The 20,154-nt window shown below is 43.2% G+C and overlaps 1 protein-coding gene across 2 annotated transcripts in view; it reads left to right on the top strand.

The window, feature by feature from the left end:
* Positions 1-9,766: 9,766 nt before the first annotated feature.
* The window catches only part of TRPC4 (transient receptor potential cation channel subfamily C member 4), a 60,011-nt gene continuing 49,623 nt past the window's right edge, over positions 9,767-20,154 (top strand). For both annotated transcript variants that reach the window (XM_081845791.1, XM_081845792.1), the window contains exon 1: positions 9,767-9,880. The gene's annotated coding sequence lies outside the window, so the exon portion shown is untranslated. The remainder of the gene's footprint in view (positions 9,881-20,154) is intronic.

Raw genomic sequence — 20,154 nt, forward strand, 5'->3', positions numbered from 1 at the left:
TTACCTTAAGCTCTTCTTACTACCTGAATGACTAGAAGCATTTTTTTGCTGAGATGCTTGAGAAAAATTTAAATTGTTTAGAAAACTGATATTTTAATACATGGTTAAAATTATGTTTTCAAATAAAAAAAAGAGAGAGAGACACAGCTCAAATCAGTGTTTGACTGCCTTGTACACACTGGACTTGCATAGTCTCAGTGTGATCATGGAGGCAGCTGTAATAAGTCACACGGGGTTACACTTATTATTCTAATAACCACAAAACCTATTCCAGGAGATGAAATCCGGTGCCTAAAAGACACAGAGGGAGTACAAATCGATAAGGTAAGGCGCAAGATCGATCAATTTGTGGATGAGTGGTTTAGTGAATTTCTTGGTCACATCCCACAACCAGCAGAAGTCATAACGCCATTTGTAGAACGAGAAATAAAATTCCAAAAATGGTTGGCATCCGTCTGTCTCGGAAGACAGTGGAAGAGTGTGGCTTTGTGAATTAAGTCAAACTGTTGAGTTACAGTTCCTGCAATCTCAGAGCGGCAATGGAGTTCACTGTGGGTCTCGAAATCATCAAAACAATTTCACTCTAGATCAAAGTAGCTGATTTACAGGTGGTATACTATACTCTGCTACATCTTCACAGAATCAATAACTTATTCTTTCTGTACTGCTAGGATGTAAAGAAAGAAGGACACTAGCAGATATGTGGCAGCATTTTGAATGGGATAGATAGCTTTGGAAGCAAGTCTTTGTTATCGTGCCTGACATAACTCTGCAGAAAATTGAGCCTTCACAGACTCTTAACCATCTTTGAGGATTGCAGTGAGAACTTACTACATAAGGATCTCAACAAAATGAAAGTGGCAACATTTCTGGAAGGTTGTCTGAGGTCTCTCAGGAGGAAGATGGACAGAACGAATATGAGGGGGGGGGGATTAAATGTTGGAAAATCATAAAACTGTTTTAATTACTGTAACATAGTTCCCATTCAAATTGTATATGAACAGCAAGCCAAATTATGGATTAATGCTTTTTGAACTCCGTCGACAGCAACAAATAGGTATCAGTGGGGTGATAATGCCAGAATACACCAGATGTTTGGTCTTTGTTTTCTTTTGATTGTCCTGTTCTGCATAATGTTTTGCAATTTTCTTCTAATGTTCTAGTAAACATCTACCTTAAAAATGTTTTCATGCACTGCTTTATTGAAGTGTGTGTGTGCACGTGTGTATTGAAAAAAAAAAACCACGGTTCAAACAATATAGCAAAATGATTAGTCTTTTTATTTCTCTTTGTCTACATCATACATCCATTGGTGTTTCTGTTTCTTAACATATGTATTTTCCATGACTTGTTCTGTTTTTCATTTTTTCATTTTCTTTCTTGGTATTTGAATTTTCTAGACCAAAGAATAAAAATCTTCTCCCACTGTTGACCTGCATGTGTTTCTCCAACATGGCGATTCTCTCTAGGAAAAGTGTCATGTTTACAGTGATACAACAAGGGCAGTTTTAGGGCAATGTCAGTGGAACTAAGAATAAAAACATCCGTTGCTCTTTTGCTTAAAGATAATGAAATGGCAATGAATCGTGCACACTGACAGAAACTGCAGAGGCTGCTGCTGTTGCCAGTGGCAAGTTACGCTCCACAAATAACAGTAAACAACATCACTGCAGCTGCTTTCTGGTTCACTTCCTCTGCAGACAGGAAAATTAAATAGTCCCACACTTCATTGTCTAATGCAGCTGCTTATTGTTTAGATGCAATATATACACTGGATGCTTCTACCTCTCCTGAACCTTTATACGTGACCGAGAATACTAGTGAAACATGCTAAACCAAGCATATTCACTCCCCTTTGATTGCATATTTTCTGAAACAGAAACATCAATTTGACGTGTTTTGATGTGATATTCTGCCAAAACTTACCAAGAAATGCTGAAGTCTCTGTTCACAGTCGAGTGAAACTGAACTTGCTCCCCTCCAGCAAAGGGATGCATGTCAAAACGGACCTCTTGTTTCGTGGCTTGGAGCGACACACACATTGTTGCTGTTGCTTGCTCTTTTGTGTAAATCTGGGTTTTTGTAAAAAAAAAAAAAAAAAGAATGAGCCCCCCCCCCGCCATCTAAGTATTCATGCACAGGGAAATAAATACCTGCAGGCATGCTCATAATGAATCTCAGGTTTCTGGAAGCTATGGTGGGTTAAAGGTAAAGGTAAAGGGACCCCTGACCATTAGGTCCAGTCGTGGCCGGCTCTGGGGTTGCGGCGCTCATCTCGATTTATTGGCCAAGGGAGCCGGCGTACAGCTTCTGGGTCATGTGGCCAGCATGACTAAGCCGCTTCTGGCGAACCAGAGCAGTGCACAGAAACGGCGTTTACCTTCCCGCCAGAGTGGTACCTATTTATCTACTTGCACTTTGACATGCTTTCAAACTGCTAGGTTGGCAGGAGAAGGGACCGAGCAATGGGAGCTCACCGCATTATGGGGATTCGAACCGCTGACCTTCTGATCGGCAAGTCCTAGGCGCTGTGGTTTAACCCACAGCGCCACTCGCATCCCTATGGTGGGTTAGGAAGTGCTAATTGAAGGGAGAAGAAAACAACACACAGTGTGAATGTATCCCCTCAGGCACCACCCACTTGTGTGGGCAGAAACACCAAATCACATTTGGGAGGGATAAAATTGGAAGTGCTCTCATGTGGACAAAAGGGTGCAGATGAACACACAGAAAAAGCACCCCCATATTAACACCCAACTGTGGACACAGCCTATGGGTCTCAGAATCAGACTTGCCTTTCTTAAAATCCAATATCAATGGAAGTGTGTCATCTTTTCCGAGCACTAGGTAGAGTGAGGTGGCTGCTTTTTTTGGTAGATACAGGGGCTAGGGCAGTGGTGGCAAACCTATGGCACTGGTGCCAGAGAGGGCACTCAGAGTCCTCTCTGTGGGCACGCACACCATCGCCAGAAGCTGCATCTGAGAGCCCCTGCACCACCTGAAGGTATTTATTTTTCCCAATTTGAACTGTATTTATTTTCCGCGATTGAACTGTATTTATCCGCCCTACCCCCAGTGGTGATTTTCTTGAGTCAAAATGAGAGTACCCATAAACATTATTTTAGAAAAAAAGCACTGAGTTATACCATAAGATCATATATCAATGGAAAGATAATTTAATGAAGAATGTAGTGCAATAACGTTTATGGAGGATTATGTATTACAGCAGCAGTCATAAAGAAGAAATGTGAAACGCACAGAAAAAATGAGATATACAGGTTAAATTGCCATGTTGGCACTTTGCAATAAATAAGTGGGTTTTGAGTTGCAGTTTGGGCACTTGGTCTCTAAAAGTTTCGCCATCACTGGGGTTGTGAGAAGTGAGTTGTTTGGACAACAGGAATCCCTGAAGTCCTAAAGAGGCATTGTGCTCCCCTTCTCTGCCGTTTTCTTTCTGGCTAGTGGTTTCTGTCTCTTTGTAATCTCTGTTTGAGATCAGATACTCCCTATAAATTCTTTTCTGCAGATTCTATTATGAAGTGTGGATGGATGCTAATGTTTTTATTTAAAAATAAATAGTTTTCAAATGACTGGAGATTTTGACAGATTTTTCTGAGCACTTGAACACTTGGGGTCAAAAGAAAGTAATTTAAAACAACTGCTGTTGAGACATTTCATTCCGAATCTGCTAGACAGAGCCAAACAGATTATGGTGACAGGTGGGTGTCTTGCCCACCCCCTAACGTAAAGCCTGGATGTCAGGTAGGTTTGACTGAGAATTGTTGACTGGACCAAGATAGAAAGTAAGGAAAAGACAATGATGAGTTAAGTGAATTTAAAATGTGAAACTGCTAATGTTAATAAAGGTAAAGGACCCCTGGACGGTTAAGTCCAGTTAAAGGCAACTATGGGGTTGTGGCGCCCATCTTGCTTTTAGGCTGAGGGAGCCGGCGTTTGTCCACAGACAGCTTTCTGGGTCATGTGGCCAGCATGACTAAACTGTTTCTGACACAACAGAGCACCATGACGGAAACCAAAGCGCATGGAAACACCATTTACCTTTCTACCACAGTGGTACCTATTTATCTACTTGCACTGGTGTGCTTTCGAACTGCTAGGTTGGCAGGAGCTGGGGCAGAGCAACGGGAGCTCACCTCATCGCAGGAATTTGAACTGCTGACCTTCTGATCGGCAAGCCCAAGAGGCTCAGTGGTTTAGACCACAGCGCCACCTGCGTCATAGTGCATGTGTTAATGTAGGTATATTTCAAGAGAACACAAGAAGAGCCTGCTGGATCAGGCCAATGGCCGATCTAGTCCAGCATCCTGTTCTCACATTAGCTAACCAGATGCCTGTGGGAAATATAGATTGTCTGTCTATATAGCAAACTGGTTTTTGCTTTTGTTTGCTATAAAAGAAACAGAAATGAAACATAGCAATCAAAGCATGGTGTGGGGAGGTTGTAGTTTCTACCTGCCCCTCCAAACCTAAGGGATCCCATTAAAGGGATCCAGGAGTTGCCTATGTCCATATGCTCAGATGAGGGCTGGGGCTTATAGCATTTCTCAAGGCAGCGATCTCTGCAGGAGTCCCCCTTTTCGATGTAAGTTTTAGGCACTCCGGTGCTTGGATTGACCTATGGCGGCGGGTTAAAATTAATGGTTACCCAGTGCCTATGCCAAACCTCTTTCATCTGTATTCAATAAAGTTGTGGCCTTATTCGATCAAAAGTCAAGTGTGTGGCATCCTTATTCTACGCAGTCAGGGTGGTGGGAGGCACGAAGCCTTGGCATGCAAGTGATAAAGCTTCATGGCTGGGTGGGGATCTCAAATCCTTTTTTTTTTTTTCAAGAGAAAAAGAAAACAAAAAGTTTTTGCTGTGAAATGTTACAGATAGGTAGCCGTGTTGGTCTGCCATAGTCAAAACAAAACAAATTCCTTCCAGTAGCACCTTAAAGACCAACTAAGTCAGTTCTTGGTATGAGCTTTCGTGTGCATGCACACTTCTTCAGATACCTTTGGTATCTAAACTTTGGTATCTGAAGAAGTGTGCATGCACACGAAAGCTCATACCAAGAACTGACTTAGTTGGTCTTTAAGGTGCTACTGGAAGGAATTTGTGCTGTGAAATGATTACACTGCTTGCTTTTTAACTTTTTAAATCTTGAATTTATCCAAGCATTCTAAACAGACATGCTGTAAATCCTAAGTCATTTTTTTACCCCCTCCACCTGAAATACCATGCCTGGTCTTGCAATGAATGTAGTATTGCTTGCCTAACAATATAAGGTGAAAGACATGCAGTAATGTAACTCATTTACAAGTTAAACCTCATGAAACTTGAGTTCCTTGCATGAATTGGCTCTGGAAGAGAGAATGGCTTTCATGCCTTTAACAGCTATGTGGCAGCCAGATATTAATCAGAGTAAGCTCTTTGTAGTATGGAACTACAATTATGGGCAAAGCTTCACCTGCTGATATTCTATCTGTTGGGCATCTTATCAGTGGCGTAGCATGGGGGGTGCAGGGGGGGCCGGCTGCACCGGGCACAACATCTGGGGGTTAGGGTTAGGGGGCGCAAATCCACGGGTTAGGGGGCGCAAATTACTTGCCTTGCCCCGGGTGCTGACAACCCACGCTACGCCACTGCATCTTATGACTTGTGTGTGACTCCTGATTTATTTTTTGAGTGCTTTACCCCCACTTGTAGAAGAGGGTACAAATTTGCCTGTGACATAAAGTATATGCAATTTTATGCAAATGTGGGTCTTCTTTGGCAAGTGTAGACTGGGCCCAGAAAATCCTGTTAGCACCCTTGGCTACATGGCCTGCCCTTTGCTAGACTCCTGCTTTCAGGTATAGTGGTAGACAATATTCCATCCACCCCTGGAAGAAAAATTCAACTGTCAGTACAGTCACTTTCTGTACATTGAATAAGAGAGGTAACCATCTTGTCCTTTTTTTCAGGTAGCAAAATATCTTGAGCCAGCCCTGGCCCTTTCTATTGCATTTTTTAAATCATAGATTCAGCATTAATATTGATTTTGTTGTTTTATGTCTATGTTTGGGTTCTTTGGTTTAGAAGAAAAAATAGGATAGACCATTTTAAATAACAAGAGTGCAAGTCATAATTGTGAGATGATGGTACTAATGTAATGCCTTGGTGACACTTAAAACAGCTCTGTGGTGCCCACTAGAGGAACTTAATTCTTCAGTTCTGTTTTCCACTCCTGAAGAATGAATTTCCATACACACGCATACAAATACCGGTACATAGCTCAGGTGCGCCAAGTTGCCCCCAACATCGTGTGTGCAAGGCGCCTCTGAGTTAGTTCAATTCCCACAATTACAGCCCTTTTTAGAGTTTGTACTTGCCAGTGATGTATCCCAAGGCCTCCCTCCACCTAGCTGCTCTTGTGAGAAAAAGACAAAATGGGGGAAAAGCAAATTATAAGCAAGTAAACACAACATGGGGCTGCATTTGAAAAGTTCTCAGAAACTTCAGCTGGCTCAAACAGCTGCAGCCAGACCAATGTTTGAAACTCCCATTATTCTAGGTGCACTTTCATTAGCGTGAGCAGTTTCTGAGCAGTATTGTGCCTCAGATATGAGATTAAAACTGCAGAGTGGAAGCTGCCTCCCCACTTCCAGCTACTCTCTGAAGACTGGAGAACAGACCCTCTTAAGAATACTAGGGGGGTTGGCAGGGGACTGACTAGACCATGTGAAAAGCGAACATCATATTTTAGCTGCAGTTCATTCATTTTCAACTTTGTGTCCTTGTTATAAAAGAAATGTGCCTGGACATTCTGATGTTGTGCCCATAACCTAGGTTTAAGATGCCATTTAGCTGCAACCCCATAGTCGCCTTTGACTGGACTTAACTGTCCAGGGGTCCTTTACCTTTTTACCTATATGGAGAGTGTGTGCATATGTGTGTTTTAATCTTATCAATGTTCCACTCAGTGCTGTTTTTTGGGGGGTTATGCAGGGGTAGGCATGCCCCTAAATATTTTGTGAATCTAAGTTTGGCCTCACTGAGGGGCAGTACTTCAATATGAGTAGGAAAATGAGAGTACCCCTAAACTTTTTTTTAGAAGAAAAGCACTGCTTCCATTGCTTTTAAAGTGAGCCCCCCTTTATATTTTCAGTGGGTCTTATTTTCATCTGTAAGCCACTTTGCGTCCCTGTCGGGGGAAAAGGTGGGATATAAAGTAATAACATTAACAACAACTAGGGCCCGATCAATAAATTTTGGCACCCAAGGTGAGCCTCCAAATGGCACCACCTCCTGCCAGCCATGGAAGAAGGGGTGAGCGAATATCTGCCTCAGGAACAAAAGGTGTGTGTGTGTGTGTTATGTACTCAGTTGAATAGGATCCAAAATGCAGCAGTCTGATTGGTCTTAGAACAATAGGATTCAGATATTTCAGGGGGATAAAGACCTACACCGAGGAATAAGGGGGAGGTGGAACCAGCAGCACCTCCTGTTTGCCAAGAGGCCACTTAGGCGGTCGCCTCGCCTTGCCTCAGGGGTGGGCCGGCCCCTGGCACCACCAGCTCTAGCAGCCTGACGGCGGTGCCAGGCTCGGGGGCAGAGAGCTGGCACCCTTCACCTTCCGGGGGCAACAAAGCTGGCATCTCCCACAACTACGCCGCTGTCCAGGAACTGAGAAGTTCCTGCAGAGTGTCATTGTTGAACCTTGCCAAGGTAGCCAGCCACCTCAGTACAGTGGTACCTTGGTTCTCAAATGCTTTGGTACTCAAACGCCTTTGGTGAGAGAGACACCCAGCTCTACCTCTCTTTTAAATCAGAACCAGTGAAGGCGGTGAGTGTCCTGCGTGAGTGCCGAGAGGCGGTTGGAGGATGGATGGCGGCTAACAGATTGAGGATGAATCCTGAAAAGACAGAAGTACTGTTCTGGGGGGACAGGGGGCGGGCGGGTGTGAAGGACCAGGTGCGCAACCTGGGAGTCATTTTGGACTCACAGCTGTCCATGGAGGCACAGGTTAATTCTGTGTCCAGGGTGTTTGTCTACCAGCTCCATCTGGTACACAGGCTGAGACCCTACCTGCCCACAGACTGTCTCGCCAGAGTGGTGCATGCTCTGGTTATCTCCCGCTTGGACTACTGCAATGCACTCTATGTGGGACTACCTTTGAAGGTGACCTGGAAACTACAACTAATTCAGAATGCATCAGCTAGACTGGTGACTGGGAGTGGCCACCAAGACAGTATAACACTGGTCCTGAAAGATGTACATTGGCTCCCAGTACTACTGCAATGCGCTCTACGTGGGGCTACCGTTGAAGGTGACCTGGAAACTGCAATTAATCCAGAATGTGGCAGCTAGACTGGTGACCCGGAGTGGCTGCCGGGACCACATAACACCAGTCGTGAGAGATCTGCATTGGCTCCCAGTACGTTTCCAAGCACAATTCAAAATGTTGGTGCTGACCTTTAAAGCCCTAAACAGCCTCGGTCCTGTATACCTGAAGGAGTGTCTCCACCCCCATCATTCAGCCCGGACACTGAGATCCAGCACCAAGTGCCTTCTAGCGGTTCCCTCATTGCGAGAAGTGAAGTTACAGGGAACCAGACAGAGGGCCTTCTCGGTGGTGGCGCCCTACCTGTGGAACGCCCTCCCATCAGATGTCAAGGAAATAAGCAGCTATCCTATTTTTAAAAGACATCTGAAGGCAGCCCTGTTTAGGGATGTTTTTAATATTTAATGCTGTATTGTTTTTAACACTCGATTGGGAGCCGCCCAGAGTGGCTGGGGTATAAATAATAAATTGTTATTATTATTATTATTAACTTGGAACTCAAACACTGCAAACCTGGAAGTAAGTGTTCTGTTTTGTGAACCTTTTTTCGGATGCCGAACATGCTCCATTTTGAGTGCCACACTTCCGTTTTGAGTGTTATGCTGAGGTCTGTCTGTTTTTGCTATTCATTTTGCCTTTTTGTTTTTGCGGCTCCTTTTTTCTTTTGAGACTGTGCGGAACCCAGTTCAGCTACTGATTGATTGATTGATTGTATAACTGCAGTACATTGTTTCTTGCTTCTGTTTTATGGATCAGTGGTCTCGTTCGATAGTAAAATTCATGTTCAATTGCTGTTTTGGGGGTGATTTTCCCAAAGTCTGGAACGGAATAATCCATTTTGCATTGCTTTCTATGGGAAAGCACGCCTTGGTTTTGGAACGCTTTGGTTTTGGAACAGATTAAACTTGAGAAGCAAGCAAGGTACCACTGTAAAGGCATGTGGGGGGAAGGCCGTGACTTAAGAGCAGCGGAGCCCTCGCCGGATTGCCCTGTCAGCTACTACCGGTTGTAAAGCCTGCGTTCCCTCAGGAACCTAGAGGGGGCGCGCGGAGGCGAGGCGCCAATTCCCGCCTTTCCCAGGTGTTTATGTGTGCGTGTGAATTCGTGCCCGCGCGCGCTCTTGCTGGTACCGGCAGACTGAGGGAGCCAGTCGGGGAGAAGAAACCCTCCTCCGTCTGAGGCGAGCGGCGTTCCCTTTTGTGTGAGGGGAGCCGAAGAGGAGCTTCGCCGCCGACGCTCTGCCTGCTGCCCGCCCTGCCGGAGCCGGCGTGGGTGGGAAGGATCCCCCACGCACGCGCGCGCGCACGCCCACCTCCCGCCTCGCCAACCCCGGAGAAGCCGCTGCTCTCTCCCGGCCCCCCACCCCGCCCGGACCCATCTGTTGCGCCGCGGCGAAGCGGCAGCACCTCCGCCGGGGGGAATCCTGAGGAGATCCTGAGGGGAGCGCCGGGCGAGAGGACTTGAGGGAGAGAAAGAGAAAGAGAGAGAGACCTTCGCTGCCTTCGGGAAAATGCAGCTGCCTCGCCGAGCCTGCCTTTCCTTCTCACGCCCAGTAAGTTCTCCCCGGCTCGCTTGAGGACTGTACGGGTTGTTGTTGTTGGGTGTGTGGGTGTGTGTTTGTATCTCTAGAACGGTTTTTATTATTCTTAGGGGGAAAAGATTCCTGCATTGCAGGGTGGGGGGTTGGACTAGATGACCCTTGGCGGTCCCTTTCCAACTCTTCTGTGGTGATTTATTCCTCATCGTAGATTATTGGGGGTGGGGGTGGGAGGGCAGGCAACCACCACCTCGAAGCGGTTTTAAAACAATCCGGAATGAAACATTGCCAGAGGAAAGTCAAATGGGAAGTACAGTACTGTATAGGTTTTCCATCACTTAGCACCAGGGGTAACTTTTTCGTGCCCTGGCGTGAGAGGCGAAGGGGCTATTTCTCCCCAAGAAGGGGGTGTGAAAAAGGTGGTGCTGGTTAGGGAGACCCATAACTTGGAGGGGCAAACATGACTTCTCTCTCTCTCTCCCCCCCCCCATCCTCCCAATGCTGAGGTCCAGAGAAACTTAAAATCCTCACAAAATAAGAAGGCATTGTTATTACTCCCTTTGAAGGCTTGCAGAAGGGTCACTTCACACGTTGCAGCAAAAAGACCCAGGCCTGTGTCTCCCCTTTCCGGGCTGCCTCGTTTCTGTCAAATTATTTCTGTGTTTGTGAACGGGTCCAAGCACACACCGGCGTCCGTACCTCAGCCAATTCTCTTGTGTGTTTATTTTCCAGACATAGGAGCGCCTTTTAAACACTATAGAATGGAATATAGGAGAGAGGGTCATCGGTTTTGCTAGGTGGCAAAGGGAAAAATTTTTTAATGACAGCACTTTTAATCCTGTTTATAGTGCTGCCAGCGAGAGAAGTTGTTCCCGTTTTTTTCAGATGTAGGATTAAGGTTGTAAGACAGTGGTGTGTACCGTCAAGAGCCGGTTCATGCATATGTGTGTACATCGCTTGAACATGTGTGAACTGTACTCAAGGCTGTTTCTTTTAAATCTCACGCAGAACCAAGATGTGTCTTGGTATTTCACTACTAACTTGTCAGTTGCTGTTTTTTTTATAAAAAAAACCCAACAGCTATCTATAACTTTGCAGTTCTATCCTGTCAATAAAAAAATTGATTTGTTTCTCAAATCTACTTGCTAGATATGAGCACGGCAGTAGCACTAAAGGGAGAACATTACCCTATTGTACAGATGAGTAGCCTTGGTGACCAATGATGCTCCTTTTGATTTTACCCACATCATCATTGGATGAATTTGAATAGATTGGTTCGGTGCTATTGATTATGCAGAAGAAATACAGTCCTGTTCTGTAGAATTTCAACTTTTGCTTGACATTTTTTTCTGTCTAGAAATTGATGAGAAATGAGGGGGAAATACTCAAAGTATGATACAAAAGCATTAATCTGAATTGGTTTATGAGGCAATACGTTCATCAGAGAAGGAAGAGTGGAAACATGCAGTGATATCTAGAAAGAATTTTGGAGAAGTGAGGACCAACAGAAAAATACTATGCTGTATTGAGTTAACATGAAATTTAATCATAATTATTGCAATTAGATGTTGATTTTTTAAAAAACTGATCCAATTGAAACCTTGTTTTGTAGCATAAATGAGAGTATGAGGTTCAGAGCCCCATGAAATTCACATTTCTTCCTTAGCCCTTTCTACACAAAGCTGGCGATTCATTTGTTTAAACCTGGGCCTGTTCTAATCACATAATGCAAGACTTGGGAGGAGGAGGTGCTTTTAAGTGCAGGTGGCCATATAAGTGAGGGGTTCTGAACTCCCCTTCCCTCCTGCAGTTTATGTTCCTACTCCCTTCCACAGTTGGTCTCTGATACCAAAAATGATCCTGGCAGTGCCTAGAGGCAGGGGCGAACTTCAGTCTTTCAAATTTCAGTGGCACGCCAATATTTGGCATCCCTTTCTATTCTACACATGCACTACATCATAGTTACTAAACCCTTTGGCATACCCTTCGGCTCAGTGCCCAATACGGCGGAACTATCCTAAATCTGTCTCTGCTGGAAGAACTGCAGGGAGGTAAGCCATGGGCAAAGGGGGCACTCAGCTGCCCCTTACAATCTTAAAACTGGGCCCTACATTTTTATTTACCATCGCTTTAAAAATGGTTCTGCTACTATCACCTGCAGTTTGAGACTGCTTTTCAAGGTTAAACAGAAAGACTTGCAAATTTTCAAAGGTTCCTCCAAAGAATCTTGTTCTTCTTGTGAACTTTGAGATTACAGTAAAAAGAAATCTTTTTCAGTTCTGAAAAATCAAAGTTGATAAGAACCAGTTAAACATGCAACAGATCTTAAGTAGAATATTGCAGCATTCAGCCCTTTAGGCATGTTCTTTTTCAGTTTGCATATAAAGCCAAGTGCTACAGAAGTCTGCAAGCACAGAGAACGAGTCAGGGAAAAGAAGAAAGTGAGAGGTTGGTTATATGGCAAAGAACTGTGGTGAGAGGAGCAACAGACAGACTTATATGGTAAACCTAGTGACTGAAGGAATTCATCTGTGCATTGTGTTCACTTTTGTAAGCTCCGAGATGGTCTGGCTATATTACAGGCACCATGAATCGAAAAAGAAGTAGCTGGCACGCCATAAAATAGGATAAATCTGGACAAGATGAATTTCAGAACTATGGAATACACTACTGGGCAATTTTGATTTTTACAAGCACTGCCTCCACTAGCATCTCCTCGATCGATTCCCAGCACATCTGGCAACCAAAATATATATTAAAAGGAGACAGTGAAAAAATGCTCAGTATTTAAAAATGGCCACTCCAGAAGAAACTTCTTACACCAGACAGGAATATTAAAGGAAGAGAAAGTAAGAAAGTACAGAGAGTGCTTATCATACACACCACAAAGTAAGATGTGTGTGGCACCCCAGGAAGCCTCTTGGGCTCCCTAGGGTGTAGATAATTTCAGAAGCTCTTTCCTCATCCAAGAATTCCTTCCCCATGGAGGGAACATGCCCAGCACATCTGAAGGCTCAAATGTATACTAAAACTAAATCAGAGACACATTTACTCCAGGGAAGTTAGCAAACTGCAGAACAAAGAGAGACTATGAGCCCAGTCCACAGAAGGATAGGCATAGCAGAAAGCAGTGGGATGTGGAGTGGGATGACTCTGTGGGGGTGGAGCAAGGTTTTCGTTAGGGGACCTTTTACCTTTTACTATAATCATTATTTAATACTGAGGATTCCATCCTCAGGGGGTGATCCTCGACTGTGTCCACATATCAGAAAATTGGACACTGTCCTGGGTCCCATTTAGGAGGTGTACCAAATATAAGGCAACATCACCAAAATATATGTAAACTTCACTTGTAGTGAAGTGGGGCTTGGGGATTTATGTGATTTAAGAACTTGTGGCTCAACTACTGGGCTGCACCAAAGTCAATTTACCAGAATTTTGAAGAAGGGATTTAGGTCAGTTTAGGCCTCTAGGAATGAGGATTTTTGTCAGCAGAGTGGACAGTTGATGATGATTGAATGTGGGCAGTTGAAGCCCCTCCAGAAATGCAAGGATCTGCTTCTCTAGGTTCCCCCCACCAAAAATGGACTAGACTTTAACTGATCTTGAAACAGAATCTTACATTTTGCAACTCTGGAATAGTGGTTGAGTAGTTGCAGAGTGAGCAAACTTCCCTTGCTGATGACAACCACTTGCAGAATGAAAGTAGAAGGTTGCAGAAGAGGCTGGGCATTGTACTACTCATCTGATGAATTCAATAGATCCTGGGTGAACTTCTTGTATTTCATCCTATTCCGTTAGAATCCCTGCTCTCCAAACAAAAAACTTGTATTGCTTGTGAAGTCAGGCCAGCCCTGACAGAGAGTTAAGACAGGCTTCTTTGGAAGAAAGCGGCACCTGCAATGACTTGCGGGAAGCTCTTGGTACGTCTGAGTTATTCCCAGAATTAGAATAGGGCTTCAGGCCCAGAGAATATTTTTCTGACTGTAAGAAAATAGGTTCAGGGTGCATTCATTAACAGTGGTGGGGATAAAGATTGTTTAGATGTAAAGTATTATTTTCATTGCAGGAGTTCTTTTTCTGTGCTTCTTATTTATTCAAAGCAAATATAATCTTGACACCAGCCCAAACTTGCTTATAAGAAAAAGTTGTGATTCATTAGAGCTTGCCATTTGTCAAAGAACACAATCTAACTGGAAATACTTCTGCACCAACTCTACTGAAACTATTCAGAACTATGCTGTGCTCATGTGTAGCTCCTGTTCATTTTAAAGGGGCTCGCATTGGAAAGCTTCATGCTGAATTGGGACAATAATTTTTAGGAAAGCATTTGCTCAGTATTGGCTTTACTGTGTGCCACCACTCTGAAATCCTGCTTATCTCCCACGACTCAGTCACTAAAGGACCAAACTTGTGCTGATGCTGCTATTTGAGGATGGGAGCTTGATTTCAATTCCAAAATGCACTTATACCACAACATGTGCAAAAGAAGATTAAGTGGTGCCACACAAAAACAATTATCTTATACTATAAAGACAACAACAGAAAAGAACCACATGTGACAAAACTAGCACATAGACATAAAAACATATCCATCTCTCTTCTTCCCACCCACCAGCAGTAGCACTCTTGTGAAATCAACACTAATATTTTATTTCATGGAGGTTTTCTGTGGGTGGGTGGAAGATGACTCTAGTTAGATAAAACATATCCTAGCCTGCTTTTTATTTGCTACTTCAGATTTTCATTTGTTTTAAAAATATGGTTATATTCTTTGTTCTGCTGAGTTTAGGGAGGTACGGACAAGCCTCAATACATTATGATATTCATTTGCACTTTCATCTGGTATTTTCCACTCTGCTGCAGTTGGCTTAATTTGCACAAGTCCATGTTTTGTTTCATCATTTGCTGTTGCAGAAATATATGTCTACTTAATGAATAGATATAACAGACAGCTTGCCTCAGCCATCAACAGATATTTGGATTAACTTCCTGGCATGTTCCCTTTCAGAGTTCATAAAGTGGCTAATAGCCCATCATAAATCTAACTATGGCTGCAACCTAACTATGTCTACTCAGAATTAAGTCCTATTGCATTTAGTGGGGTTTACTCCTAGATAAGTGAGGTTGGGATTGCAGCCACTCTTGCTACTTTGGTTTCACAGTTCAGTATATACTTGTCATCCTATCTCATTTTCCTGACTTAGATATCAGAGAGGGACAGTTTAATTATAGGTGAAGAAATCTTTGGAGTGGGGAGGAAAGGAACTGCAAATTCAATATTTTTGTAAGCCACTTTCTGGTTGGGGTTTTAAAAAATTAAACAATGTGTAAATTTTATGAAAGGCATAAATACATAAATAAATAAATTTTGCTTTTGAAACCAGGTTTTAGGGTGGTAAAAAATGGGTGGTCGAAGCCAGATGGTTCTTCCCACTTTGATAAAAAGCTAGAAATTTAAGATAAAGCAGAAATAAAATCCACAGGTAAAAGAAGGGTTCATTATTGACTCTCTGCAGCAGCAAATAGAACGAAACCTCAACAGCAGGGTAGAAGATCAATCTATCCCAGTCTTGGATGAGCTGGCTAAAATCTAATCATTAAGAGGCACTAACTTTTGCCCTGTGAAAAAAATGGAGCAGTTGAACACAAAATTCAATTAAGATATTCCAGTGAATCAAGGCAGATGCCTGGAGTGTATAAGACCCCCTTGAATAAGCAAAGCATGCAATTCCCACATAGCTTCAGAGGGGCAAAACTCGAATAGCCTGTAAGATAACACAAGTTTCAAAGCAGTATTCATAAATTAAAGAGTGAAGTGGCTAGCTGAGCAGAAGTTGTGATACAGCCCATTTTACACAACTGTTGTTAGTTATCCCACTATCTCACAGCTCCTAAGTGGCAAGTGGTTCCTTAGTCCAAAAAAAAGGCCCCGGTGCCTGAGAAAAGGCCTAAATCTTTGAAAATCCAAAGTCAGGTTCCTTATACATAGGAGCACTGTAGGGATCCTAGGTACACAACTTTTTTGAAGGCAACTGTGCTAGCCTCTGCCAACTGAGCCTTTGTGGAGAATAGGTAATTACATCCAGAGCAAAAAAGCAAGGGGGAACAAACAAAAAGGAAATCTCATTGCAAGGAAAAAGAAAGCTGTTTCAAAATGGGAGCCTTTTTATCAGCTCCTAATACTCTTTATAAGGGTCACCAGTGTATGAACCACTGTGGCTGAGTGAGCCCTATTCATAAATGCTAATTGCTGGCATACCAAACAAAGCTGGTAAAAGGCACTCTAAGCTGTTGAAGCCACCTGGACCTCAGGCAACAAAGATTAATTCAGGAGCACACTCACGCGACATGTCTGGTCCTTCAGGGAGAGTGCAACCCTGTCCAGAACAGGTAGTTGACCTTTCTCAAACCTGGAAACCATATACCCACAAGGCTAGTTTTGCTTCACTTTGTTGTTGTTTAGTCGTTTAGTCATGTCCGACTCTTCGTGACCCTATGGACCAGAGCACACCAGGCACCCCTGTCTTCCACTGCCTCCCGCAGCTTGGTCAAACTCATGTTCATAGCTTTGAGAACACTGTCCAACCATCTCGTCCTCTGTCGTCCCCTTCTCCTTGTGCCCTCCATCTTTCTCAACATCAGGGTCTTTTCCAGGGAGCCTTCTCTTCTCATGAGGTGGCCAAAGTATTGGAGCCTCGGCTTCAGGATCTGTCCTTCCATTGAGCACTGCTTCAGTTTATTTGCCCTCAATAGCAAGTCTTGGCCATGTAGGTAGTAGAACTGAGCTGAAAGAATTAAAAACTGCATGTGGAAAAGAGACTTAAACACATAGCATGGGGAAATTACTTGTATGTGTTATCATGTGAAGTTCAGTAGCATTGAGTTACTTTCCAACAAATTAGTTGGTTTAGAATAAGAGTGATAAATCTCTTTGGACCTGAGAATGTATATTTAATAAGAGATGAGTATCTTTTGAAAGTTTGTCATTTTAGCATATTTTAACAGGTTTCAAATGCTGGTTAGAATGATTTAATGATTTGTGTATTATGCAGTTACTAACCATCTGCAAAGCTGAAAAAATGCATATAATATTTGAAAGGAAATGTCACAATTTGTCATTAAAATTTTGGCACCGAAAAGTTTGACCAACTGTTAAAATAGATCATTTTCACTAATGATAAAATCAAATACACTAAATTCCTTTTGCATGTGTGCGTGCACACACACACACACACACACACACACACCACTTTTAGACAAAAAATACTTTTTTCCAGACTGATTCTTTCACAGAGTTAAAATATAACCGCTTCTGAAAACTTCCAAATTATTATTATTAATAACAAACCCTACTTGTTTATTTACTCAATAAGAACTCCCCACTCCACCCTGTTGTATGAATTCTGTTTACTGCAGCTGAGGAACTTGCTTGCAATTTAGTGCTTGATTTAATGAGGTCTGCCAGGATTTACAAAGCCATTGTATTTTGCAATACTGTATGTGCAAACTATCATTTTGTACAATGCAATCACTGTCTTTTAGATTTTGTTACTTTATAAGTGCTTCTATAATAAAGCCCTTTAGTGAAGCTGAGGCCTTGCTTTTCTGCCATTATCTAAAGCACAATTAAAATGGAGATGTCATGTGACTAGTGACAGCTAGTGGGGCTGCTAGGAGGTCACAGGGGTGTGACCAAGTTGTTCTGGTTTTCTCCCTATCCTTTTCCCTTGCAAAGATACTGTAGACACTTAAACATTGCAGTTTTACAAACTGTTACGTTGTTGGCATCTGTCTATCTTGGGACACAGTGAAGGAGTGCACCTTTGTGGGTGAGGTCAAGCTGTTGGAAGGTTGCAGCACCTACTGTGGCTGTAGAGACCACTATGGGAGAGACAAGTTTTGTTATGGCTGGGGCAGATGAAGGCATCCGTTTGTGCTGCTGTAGATGCACTCTGGTGTTTCCTCTCTCTGAGCTCCTCCCAGCAGTCATTCCTCCTCTGGTCACTGCTACGAATACATGACTTGACTGCCTGTTTCCAGGCACTGTGGTCTTCTGCAAGGGATTCCCACATGGCAGGGTTGATGAAGGTTGCCCACCTTCATGTCACATTTGCAGACATCTTTGTGGCACAGAGTTGGTCTGCCAATTGGCCTGGTGCCAGAAGCCAGCTCCCTGTAGAGCATGTTAGCACCTTACTAAACTGAAAGGTGACACATGGTCCCATTGGGTTGCCATGCTTATCCACCTAGCAGCCACATTCTGCACAAGAGGCAGCTTCCAGACTGTCTAAGGGGGTGGCTTCACATAGAGCACATTGAAGTAGCCTAAGCGAGAAGTCACTAGAGTGTGGACAGCTGAGGCCAGCCTATACTGGTCCAGGAACAACCAAAACTGGGAAACAGCCTAAGCTGGCATAAGCACTCCTGACCACAGAAGCCACTTGAGACTCCAGTGACTAACTGGAATCCAGGAGTACTATGATCCTGTTCGTTCAGAGGAAGTGCAGCTGCTTCCAATGTAGGTTGTACATATAATTCTTAGACATGGGAACCACCCACAGGACCAGGATTCAGCCTCATTTTATTGGTCCACTTCCAGTGCTTCACTGCTTCCAGGCAGTGGTCCAACACCTTCCAAGCCTCTCCTGATTCAGATTGAATGGAGAGAGAAAGAGCTACATGTCATCAGCATGTTGATGGCGCCATGTTCCAACTCCACAGATGACAGAGAACAGTTTCATATAGCTGTTGAATAGCATAGGAGAGAAAATGGACCCTTGTGGGAGCCCACAGCTCAAAAGGCACAGAACCAAGCAACAATCTCCTAGTACTATTTTCTGGTGATGACCCTGCAGGTAGGAGTGGAACCAATGTGATACAGTGCCTCCAATTCCTACCCCTCTGAGTCATTCCTGAGTCAAGACTCAAAGGGAATTTTCTTCTCGTGCCTAGAACATTTTGGTGTCATGCTACATGTGGGTCTAATAAAGAAATGCAAGCTACATTGGGCTCAGATCATGTTTCCAGGGTTCTGTTAGCAAGAAGGGATATTTATCCCAGTTATTGACGGGAAGCCACAAAATGCAGATGTTTCCCTCAGATTTGTGAGTTAACAACACCTGCCCACACTTACTTAATTGGCTTGTTACTTTGCAGATATTCTGATTGTCATACAACATTAAATACTGTATAACATTTTCACCAATATGGTGTCTTTTGAGTCTTCTTACACGGTGTAGGGGGGAAGAATAAATCCCTTTACATAGCTGTATGACAGAAATGGATTCAGGTTGTAGCTCCAGTGCAGGGGGCTTGCCTTTAAGGACCCTTACACCAAACTCAGACTGCTTCCTTGGTAATGAACATGGTGTATTCAGTTGTGTTCTATAAAGGTCATTGCAGGCCCATGCCTCTCTCTACTGATATGAACTTGCCACCCTTTTAGCATTAAAATCAATATGGAATAATTATGGGGGCATGTCATTCACAGGGTCTTCCTCATAGACTTATTTCCTTATCTGAAATGGTCTGCATTAGTCCCAAACTACAGTCCTTCCTATTGCAATGCAAGTGTTTGTTCTTATACAGTATCATCAGTGTGTGTGGTGTTTTGAATATTGAAAGAAGGGAGATAACAAAGGGAATCGATGGAAGAGATCAGTATAATGAGGATGTGCAATGTAGTCTAAAGGGTTCAACAAAAAAGTTGGGGTATCATGGAAAACTATGCTGTAATTGTGATTAGTACTGGGTATTCTGAAAGCTGTAAGAGAATGCATAGTGGTAAGCAAGAAATGTGATGGAAGAGGCTGCAGAAGGAACTCACAGTAAAGAGGACATATTCTAAGCTATAGTATTTCCTTGCATTAACATTACCACGGATTCACCTTACTGCACAGTCTCTCTCACCCTTTCAACAGATGTTCTGCAAGATATCATGGCCACTTAAGAGCCCCAAATTGTTTTGTTTTAAATGGCCAATAATGTTTTTGAAAATGTGTAAGATTGATCATTCAAAAATAACAGCGATAGTAACCTTTTCATTTAAAACATTGCACAGTTCAGATATCCCTGCTGCACACACACCTGTTTTTCATTCTAAACAAGAAAAATTATTATTGTGGAGTTTGGTTTGAGTTTAGGCCCATTTTTCTATTATATTAGTCTTTCAACTTCATTCTGTGGTTTCTGGCTTCATTTAAAAAATGACACTTGAGGGAACAAAGGAGAGCAAAATCATAACAAGCTTCCTTTGCTTTTGAGATGCAAGCGAAATGTTTCAGAAT

This window comes from Podarcis erhardii (assembly GCF_964252035.2).
Source record: "Podarcis erhardii genome assembly, chromosome: 17".
Taxonomy (NCBI): domain Eukaryota; kingdom Metazoa; phylum Chordata; class Lepidosauria; order Squamata; family Lacertidae; genus Podarcis; species Podarcis erhardii.